Genomic DNA, 6,556 nt, shown 5'->3' with positions numbered 1-6,556 from the left:
TATAATTAAGTCTATACCACTCTCGGCTTTGTTCGAAGAGCCATCTACATAGAGATTCCACTCTATGGGGGTATCCGGGATGTCAGTGTACTCTGCGATGAAATCGGCCAGGTACTGTGATTTTATAGCTGTACGAGCTTCATATTTGGGGTCAAATTCCAATAACTCGACTGCCAATTGTAGGATTCTTCCAGCTAAATCTATTTTTTGTAGGATACTTCTTATAGGCTGGTTGGTCCGTACTCTGATTGTGTGAGCTTGGAAATATGGGTGAAGTCGTCGAGAAGTGAGTATGAGGGCGTAGGCGAACTTCTCTATCTTTTGATAGTTTAGTTCTGCCCCCTTGTAGTGCCTTACTGATGAAGTAAATGGGTTATTGCCCACTTCCTTCCTCCCTGACTAGTGTTGAGGCTACTGCTCGACTTCCTATGGCGAGGTATAGTATGAGTTCTTTACCTTCCCTTGGTCGGGTAAGGATAGGTGGTTGCCCTAGAAATTTCCTGAAGTCTTGGAAGGCTTGTTCACATTCTGGGATCCATTCAAACCTCTTTCCCTTCCTTAATGTTGCATAGAAGGGGGAGATCTTAAGGCTGATCCAACTAGAAATCTGGATAAGGCTACTTGTCTTTTGTTAAGCTGTTGTACCTCTTTGATGCAGGTCGGGCTTTTCATGTTGAGTATGGCTTGACATTTATCTGGGTTTGCTTCAATTCCTCTCTAGATGAGCATAAAGCCCAAGAATTTGCCAGCTTCAACCACAAAGGTGCATTTTGCGGGGTTAAGTCGCATCCCATGCTTTCTTATGGTGTCAAACACTTTGGTGAGGTCGGATAACAATGATTCTTTGCTTTGTGTTTTTACCAGCATGTCATCTACATAAATCTCTATTAGCTTTCCGATGTGATCGGCGAAAACTTTGTTCATCAATCTCTAGTATGTGGCTCTTGCGTTCTTGAATCCGAAAGGCATGACTATGTAATAGTAGTTCGCTTTTGGGGTTAAGAACGAGGTCTTTTCTTGGTCGGGCGGATACATTGGGATTTGATTGTATCCTGAATAAAAGTCCATGAAAGAAAGGTACTTGTACACAGAAGAGGCATCCACTAGAGTGTCTATATTTGGGAGTGGTTAGGGATCTTTTGGGCAGGCTTTATTGAGGTCGGCATAATTAGTACACATCCGCCATTTTCCATTTGACTTTTTTACCAAGACAACATTGGCTAGCCACAATGGGTATTGAACCTTCCTTATAAACCCTGCCTCCAACAATGCTTGTACCTGCTCTTCCACAGCTTGGGACCTTTCTGGGCTAAGCTTCCTACGCTTCTATTGCACTAGTCGAGATCCAAGATATACTGCCAGTTTATGGCACATTAGCTCGGGCATGTCTGCGACCTTTCATGCAAAGAGGTCAAAATTATCCTTTAGGAACCATATTAACAGCTCCTTTAGGTCTCCTTTTAAGGTTGCAACTATATTTGTTACTTTGTATTGAGCATCCCCTATCTGAACTTCCTCGGCCTCACCTTTGGGTTGAGGACGAAGTTCCTCGCAAGCTCGGATTCCCCCGAGTTCGATAGTATTGGTTTCCTTTCCTCCGAGGTTGCCTTTAAGGTTTAGACTTTCGTTGTAACAGCGTCGCACTAGTTTTTGGTCTCCCTTTATGGTGGCGACCCCTTCTGGCGTTGGGAACTTCATGCACAGTTGTAGAGTGGAGACTACTGCGGTGAGCTGGTTCAACGATGTCCGACCTATTAGGGCATTATACACTAAGCTCACGTCGACTACGATGTAGTCTATGCTTAACATCCTAGACCGAGTTCCCTTTCCAAAGGTTGTATGTAGTGGGATGTACCCTTGTGGCTGAATTGGGGCGTCCCCGAGATCGAATAGGCTATTTGGGTATGCTCTGAGTGCTTTTTCTTGTAGTCCAAGCTTGTCAAAGTCGGACTTAAACAATATATTTGTGGAGCTTCCTTGATCGACCAATGTTCGGTGAAGGTTAGCATTGGCTAGTATGATAGTAACCACCACAGGGTCATCATGTCCGGGGATGATGCCCACGGCGTCCTCTTGGGTAAAGGTGATAGTAGGGAGGTCTGATGATATCTCCCCTTCTCCGACATTATACACTTCTTTGAGATGTCTTTTGCGGGAGAGATTCCTCCGCCTACGAATCCATCGTTGATCATATGAACATGTCTTTCAGGGATGCGAGGGGGACGTTCAGCTCATTCACCCTCTTCATCCCTTCTTCTCTCTTTTGGTTCATCATTTGTACTGGCAAGGAATCGATCTATTTTTCCTTCTCTGGCTAGCATTTCTATGTCGTTCTTCAGGTCGTAGCATTCATTGGTAGAGTATCCGTAAATTCGGTGGTATTTGTAATACTCCGTCCGACTTCCTCCCCTTTTGTGTTTAATCGAACGAAGGGGTGGGATCTTCTCTGTGTTGCATATCTTTCGATAGACATCTACAAGAGACACCTGGAGAAGTGCGTAGTTGTGGTACTTTCTAGGTTTCTCAATTGGTTGGTCCTCTTTTTTCCAGGAGTCTTTACAAAAGGCATGACTATGTAATAGTAGTTCGCTTTTGGGGTTAAGAACAAGGTCTTTTCTTGGTCGGGCGGATACATTGGGATTTGATTGTATCCTGAATAAAAGTCCATGAAAGAAAGGTACTTGTACCCAGAAGAGGCATCCACTAGAGTGTCTATATTTGGGAGTGGTTAGGGATCTTTTGGGCAGGCTTTATTGAGGTCGGCATAATCAGTACACATCTGCCATTTTCCATTTGACTTTTTTACCAAGACAACATTGGCTAGCCACAATGGGTATTGAACCTTCCTTATAAACCCTGCCTCCAACAATGCTTGTACCTGCTCTTCCACAGCTTGGGACCTTTCTGGGCTAAGCTTCCTACGCTTCTATTGCACTAGTCGAGATCCAGGATATACTGCCAGTTTATGGCACATTAGCTCAGGCATGTCTATACCGGGCATGTCTGCGACCTTTCATGCAAAGAGGTTAAAATTATCCTTTCGGAACCATATTAACAGCTCCTTTAGGTCTCCTTTTAAGGTTGCAACTATATTTGTTACTTTGTATTGAGCATCCCCTATCTAAACTTCCTCGGCCTCACCTTTGGGTTGAGGACGAAGTTCCTCGCAAGCTCGGATTCCCCCGAGTTCGATAGTATTGGTTTCCTTTCCTCCGAGGTTGCCTTTAAGGTTTAGACTTTCGTTGTAACAGCGTCGCACTAGTTTTTGGTCTCCCTTTATGGTGGCGATCCCTTCTGGCGTTGGGAACTTCATGCACAGTTGTAGAGTGGAGACTACTGCGGCGAGCTGGTTCAACGTTGTCCGACCTATTAGGGCATTATACACTAAGCTCACGTCGACTACGATGTAGTCTATGCTTAACATCCTAGACCAAGTTCCCTTTCCAAAGGTTGTAGGTAGTGGGATGTACCCTTGTGGCTGAATTGGGGCGTCCCCGAGACCGAATAGGCTATTTGGGTATGCTCTGAGTGCTTTTTCTTGTAGTCCAAGCTTGTCAAAGTCGAACTTACAAAATATATTTGTCGAGCTTCCTTGATCGGCCAATGTTCGGTGAAGGTTAGCATTGGCTAGTATGATAGTAACCACCACAGGGTCATCATGTCAGGGGATGATGCCCACGGCGTCCTCTTGGGTAAAGGTGATAGTAGGGAGGTCTAATGATATCTACCCTTCTCCGACATTATACACTTCTTTGAGATGTCTTTTGCGGGAGAGATTCCTCCGCCTACGTATCCATCGTTGATCATATGAACATGTCTTTCAGTGATGCGAGGGGGACGTTCAGCTCATTCACCCTCTTCATCCCTTCTTCTCTCTTTTGGTTCATCATTTGTACTGGCAAGGAATCGATCTATTTTGCCTTCTCTGGCTAGCTTTTCTATGTCGTTCTTTAGGTCATAGCATTCATTGGTAGAGTATCCGTAAATTCGGTGGTATTTGTAATACTCCGTCCGACTTCCTCCCCTTTTGTGTTTAATCGAACGAAGGGGTGGGATCTTCTCTGTGTTGCATATCTTTCGATAGACATCTACAAGAGACACCTGGAGAGGTGCGTAGTTGTGGTACTTTCTAGGTTTCTCAATTGGTTGGTCCTCTTTTTTCCTGGAGTCTTTATCCTTATCCCGAGATGGGTAGTAGAATCCGGATTTTGAGGTTTCCCCTAACCGGGAGTTCTCCTCCATATTGATGTATTTTTCTTCCCGTTCTTGTACCTCGTTTAGCAATGTGGGATGTTTTTTAGATATGGAGTGGCTAAAGGGTCCTTCCCGCAGGCCATTGATTAGTCCTTTAATGGCTGCTTCTATAGAGAGAGTTTGTATGTCGAGGCATACTTTATTGAATCTTTCCATATAATTATGAAGGCTCTCCCGATCTCCTTGTTTGATCCCTAGCAGGCTTGGAGCATGCTTGGTTTTATCTTTCTAAATGGAGAACCTAGCTAGAAATTTCTTGGCGAGGTCATCAAAGCTTGCAATTAACCTTGGTGGCAAGCTGTCGAACCACTTTATTGCTGTCTTGGTCAAGGTAGTCGGGAAAGCTTTGCAACGGGTTGCATCAGAGGCATCCGTGAGGTACATCCGGCTCCTGAAGTTGCTTAGATGATGGCTTGGGTCGGACGTGCCATCATATGGAGTCATGTCAGGGGCTTTGAAGTCTTTTGGGACTTTAGCTTTCATGATTTCCTTTGTGAATGGGTTTTGATCTTTGTGTGGGCTATCTTCGCGATTGGATCGGATGGTCCTAGATTTGAGGTCGGCTTCGAGCTTTAGGAGTTTGTCCTCCTGCTCTCGACGCCGTCTTGTCTCTCTCCGAAGATCTCTCTCGGCCTCTCGTTGACATTCGGCCTCTTGTTCGAGCTGTTTGAGGCGATCCTGCTGTTCACGGATGACATATAAGATTTCTGTGTTTTGGTGTTGATTGTCTCCTTTGGATTGAGGTGTATCCTTTGGTGTGGTATCCGTGTTCTTATGTTGCATTCTGTCCTCCAATCCATAGTCGTGATCATTGTCAAGGTTGTCTGCCATGATGATGGGATGACTTCTTGGTTCCCCGGTAATGGCGCCAATGTTCCGAGGGTTACGAGAAACTGAAGGTCAATCTCAGATGAGATCTTCTGATGGGGTCGGAGCTGTTGTGTCCGACTTGCTAGATCTAGTGGTGCTGCTGATTCTCGATCACCGAAGGGTGGTGGTACCTGCAAGAGACTCCGATGCTTAAGTTAGCATGTGCTTTAGGCAGATTTTTATGTAGAATTAGAGTATGAGTTATACCTGGGTGCTCCAGTGTATTTATAGTAGTATGGAGTGACCTTCCTTGAGATAAGTTAGTTATCTTATCTTATCCTTTGTAGGTAAGGTCACCTTATCTTTTTTGGCTAGCCACCTTTAGAGGTGCTGTAATCCTCAGTTTTGGGCTTGTTTTGGGCCTTTGGTGATTTGGCCCAACTCTTTAAGAAGAGGTCGGTAGCGAGCCAATCTTTATCGGAGATCGGTCGCTCTGGTCTTTGTTCAACCCGGATCGCATAGCTCGACCCAGGGTATGAACAATACCTTTCTTAACCTCTTTTCAAATCTTTATCTTATTTCTCTCTCTTCTTTTTCACAACTTCCTAACTAACTCTTTTCTCTTCTAATTTTCGAAAATTCTCTTCTTCCTCTCTCTCTTCTATTTTTGAAAATTCACTAACTAATTTTCAATTCTTTTTAAATTATTAACCTTATTTTTGAAATTAATAAATAAATAAAACAGAAATAAAAATATTTTAATTCTTATTTATCTTTTCTATTTTTAATTCTTCTCATCTCCACTTTCATTTATTCGAACTCTTCCTATCTTTCATCTTCCATCTTTACTTTTCTATCTTCTTCTTCTTCTTTCTTCACAACTCACTGAGCCTTCTATACTCAAATTAGATATAAAAGCTTCCTTTCTTTCTTTTCTTCTTTTCTTGTTTATGACCAGGAACAGGGATAAAGAACCTCTATTAAATCCTGATCCTGAACCTGAGAGGAGTTTAAGGAGGAGCTTACAACAGGCTAAAGCACAATACTCCGGAAGAAACCCTTCAGAAAATTTTAAACAAAAAATAGGGGACATGGCCGAACCTGAGGGAGATGCCAGAAAGGTTCTTGGTGATTTCACCATGCCTACCTCTGACTTTTATAGATGAAGTATCTATGTACCTGCCATTGGAGCTAACAATTTTGAGCTTAACCCTGATCCTAAACCTGAGAGGAGTTTAAGGAGGAGCTTACAACAGGCTAAAGCACAATACTCCGGAAGAAACCCTTCAGAAAATTTTAAACAAAAAATAGGGGACATGGCCGAACCTGAGGGAGATGCCAGAAAGGTTCTTGGTGATTTCACCATGCCTACCTCTGACTTTTATAGATGAAGTATCTATGTACCTGCCATTGGAGCTAACAATTTTGAGCTTAACCCTTAGTTAGTCTCTCTTCTGCAACAGAATTACAAATTCCATGGGCCTCCAATAGA

Source organism: Arachis stenosperma, chromosome 4, assembly GCF_014773155.1.
Source record: "Arachis stenosperma cultivar V10309 chromosome 4, arast.V10309.gnm1.PFL2, whole genome shotgun sequence".
In the NCBI taxonomy this organism is placed as follows: domain Eukaryota; kingdom Viridiplantae; phylum Streptophyta; class Magnoliopsida; order Fabales; family Fabaceae; genus Arachis; species Arachis stenosperma.
This window is presented reverse-complemented; position numbering follows the sequence as displayed.